General features: G+C 38.4%; 1 protein-coding gene across 4 annotated transcripts in view; it reads left to right on the top strand.

Moving 5' to 3' along the window:
• The window catches only part of LOC122059949 (COMPASS-like H3K4 histone methylase component WDR5A), a 15,890-nt gene that overhangs the window by 9,111 nt on the left and 2,771 nt on the right, over positions 1–4,008 (top strand). The gene's annotated exons all lie outside the window — the stretch shown is intronic.

Here is a 4,008-nt window from a genome sequence, read left to right as displayed (position 1 = left end):
TTTTTTTTTTTTTTCTAGTTCTCTGTACTGAACGGAGATCTCTTTCTCATATGTCTTTTCTTCTTCTTTCTTTCTATTCCTCTTCCCTTAATCCCTTCTTCTTCTTCCCATTCCAGTGAGACTTCCCTTCTCTTCTTTCATTCTTATTATTCTTTTCCCATTCCAGCGATACTGACCTTAGTTGCAGCCCTAATTAGACTAACAGGAGTAGAAATAAATTAGATGACCTTAGGCACTCATTTTGGCATCATAGAGGTAAGTATAATAAATACTTACATATTTTAACAGCCTTTTTTCCTTTATATTTATAATGTTGTTTCATAGTTATATTATATGCTATGATAAAGATGAACTTAGTTTATTCACTTTATTGATTTGTTTTTTTGATGAATATCCTGCATTGGTATGAATCTTTAACCTTTATTTAGCATATAAGTAGAATTATATAATTTTTAATATGCTATTTGTACCAAATAAAATGTTACATAAAAAAAAAAAAACAACACTAGAACTCTTTATTCAATAAGGTGGTGTCTTATACTCGCCATATCGCCAAAGGCGCTTCGGAAGACCCTCAAACACCTCCGTCGCCTTCCCGCCTTAATAACTATGTTTGGAGGGCCATCTGAGGCTTGGATCTGCTACAGAAAGTTTTCTCCAAGTTTCCTTATTTAGAGTCATGAAATCAAGAAGTTTCATATCTACCAAACCAGCCAGCAGAATCTGAAGATGTTTTGGGTGTTCTTCCCTATTGGAACTACAATCGACCAGAGTTTGAGCTCCATCAGAGCTTCCTCCAGACAACGGCAGGGTTTCCTTGTCCTGCCCCGTTTTGGGGTTTTGCTGCAAAACTGATTTCCAGATTTCCCTTTTGTTTGGTGGTTTATTTGATTGGAGTTCTGGGATTGTTTTTGGGGGTTATTGCTTGGTCAATACCCTTACATTATGAGTCCTAACCTTCATTAGAAATAAAGGTTTTGTATTGCAGAGAATTACAATTGATTAATGATATTTTGTGAGCTTTGCTTGCTGGTTTGTTACTGAGAAAGGATATTTCAACGGCTAAGATAACTATGGGTGAGAGACCCAAGACTCAGAGAGTCCGCCCCACCAACATCTATCCCTTCTGTACTTCCTTCTCCACGTTCAACTCTTCTTCTACTTCTATTTATTCATTGTTATTGTGAGAACAAAGTCCCAACTGTTGCTGAACAGAAGAGCACACAACCAGGCTACCGAATCCAGTTACAGGGCTTTCCCAGGAATAATTTTGGAGTGTGTAACTTGCAGACCAGATCTCTTATTGCTGCAGGGTTTTGAGGGTTTGTTGAGGACCTTAGAAGGACCAATCGATCCAAATTTGAGGATCATCTGACGCTCCCAGCTCAAGTTCTTGAAGAGTCACCAAAAGTTCACTTTTTCTTGCTACTGATGTAAGTCTCAATCTGGATGGTAGAATTTGCTCAGATTTTGATGGTTTGTTCCCACATATAGGAATCTAAATTTGATCCGAAATTCAACTCAATCTGAGTCGTGGTTTTGTGAGTACTCGAAATCTCCTCTACTCAGCCATATTTTCCAGGTCTGAATTTTCTGTTGAATCCGAACTCGATTTGTGTGTTGGGGTTTATAATGGATCCTACTGGGACTAATTACCCGTGGTAATTTAGTTTGACATCACCCGCCAACACCTTTGGTTGCCTGGACGTTGTGATAAAGGATTAAAGTATCGGTATATGTCGCCGTATCGGTTTCCCAAAATTAAGATACGTATTAGAGGATATCGTATTGTATCGGAGATATGCGAAGATACGCTAAAGATATGCACATAAATGAATATGAAACACTTTCTTATACACTTCTGTATAAAAAAACAGTTAAATATATAATATATATATATATATATTATATAACATGTATTGTGCGTAAATACTAAAATGGAGAGTATCGTACTAAGAGACATTTATATTCAATTGAAATGTTCAAAAAAGTAATATGTTCTTAAAAAAATTGAGTTGAGTGCCTTGAGGCTTTGAATCCTTGCTTTGTAGTTGTTTATGGCCAATATGTGGAATCCTAACCATAGTTGTCACGGTGCCAACGCGAATCAAGGCGACGAAGTGTTATTTTTTTGTTTTCCCTCTTTTCTAACATTATTTAGGATGCTGCATATACCTTGTATCATAAAAAAATCAACCTTTTGAGTTATGCTCTTGTCTATAATAAGTTTGACTAGTCCAATGATTTTATTTTTACATGAAACTTTTTGTGTTAGGTATAAGGACAAAACCAGCTTTCCAACAAGTCTAAGATTACTTAAATTTGAGTTATAATGACAAAGTTATGTTCCAGTCAAACTTGTTTGAAAGTGCGCGAATACTATTATAATCGTCTGAATGAAAATCATTTTATGGACATCAAAACAAAATATTATTTTACCAGACTTTTGGTTTTTAGCAATGTTTTACGGTTGTGACAACTGTGATTACTATCCTCTCCGAACATAAAATTGTGAGTTGGGATCTCTTTGGCGAACGATCTCTCTCTCTCTCACACACACACACACACACGCACACGCACACGCACACGCACACACACTCTGATGAAAGGCTAGGTAGGAACTACCCAACCCCAGTTAGGATCTCGTGAGTTCAAATCTGAAATCAGATTTTGAACAAAAGTCCAAATTCGGCTAAAATAGGAGGAAGCCTGTGGTTGGCTGCAGGAGTCTCTGATGGAGCTCAAATTTTGATCGAATACTCTTGTGGTGATAAACAAACCCTCAAAAGATGAGACAATTCCGATGGTTGAATTGAGAGTTATGCTGTCGACATGAATTAGGAAACTTTTGACCATTCTTCGGAAACTAGGGTTCCTAGCATCGGATGATCCTCAAAATTGGAATAAAGATCCCCTGTCACCTGTCTAGGTATCCTTCAAAAGATGAGCTTGAACTGCTAGCTGGCTTGGGAGATCTGGATTTCAATCCAAGGTTCCAATTCCCTGACAATGGAAAATGGATCCCCGACTTGTGGGTGTATTTCTAGCTGAACCGTAGGCTGGTCTTGGATCTTCAATCACACTTCTAAGTACACTCAAATCACTCTCGCAAAGGCTGAACAGAAAATAAAGAAGTGAAAGAGAAATCGATGGAGGGGTTGAGAAGGGGGGAAGAGAAGGTTAGGTTTTGGGCATCTCACCCCTCAAGTTTAGGCATTCAGCTAGGGCCTCACTCAACTGTCTCCCACAGCAAAACAACATATAGCCATCTCAAATAAACTTCATTCAATCTACTCACACTAATTACAAAGGTCTCTTTAAATAGGCTAGGCACAGTCTTACACTTTAAAAGCAAACTAAAAAAACAAAAGCTTAACATAAAATAGAAACTAATGACTTTTAGTTTCTAACTACTGACTTGTACTCTATAAGAAACTAACATAAGACAATAAATGACTATTCTAGAAGACTAAATCTGACTTTGGCTAATTGCTAACACAAAAAAGGAAACAAGTGACCAAATTACTGTTCACGGTTACTGTTCACTTGAACAGTAATTTCTGGTTTTGGGTTGGCTTGATGGGCCAACATTGGGGTTGGCTGGTCTGGTTCGATGGGACTAGCAGCCCCCTTCTTTTGCATGCGCGATCTACATCACACACACACATTATCGTTCTTGCATAATCACTGATAAAGCTGTGGGTGGTTAAACTGTAGGCTGGATGGAGTCGTGCTTTCAACCTCCCTCACCCCCTAATTAACCTATCCCAATAAAAGAAAAGAGGTTGTTTTCATGAGCAAATATTCTCCATCTTTCTGTTGTTGCTCTTTTAGGGTTGAATTCTATCCCATTTACTTGGGATATAAAAGCCCAAGTACCTCTTACCTGTGGATGGGTTTATGGCCAAGCTTAGTTGGAATTGGGCTGAGAAGCTGGATTAACTTCTCTTAACACAGCAGGGTGCCCTCTCCTCTCTCCTACTGCGCCTCCCCACACACCCCCCCCCC

This window comes from Macadamia integrifolia, chromosome 13 (genome assembly GCF_013358625.1).
Source record: "Macadamia integrifolia cultivar HAES 741 chromosome 13, SCU_Mint_v3, whole genome shotgun sequence".
Taxonomy (NCBI): Eukaryota; Viridiplantae; Streptophyta; class Magnoliopsida; order Proteales; family Proteaceae; genus Macadamia; species Macadamia integrifolia.
This window is presented reverse-complemented; position numbering and strand designations above follow the sequence as displayed.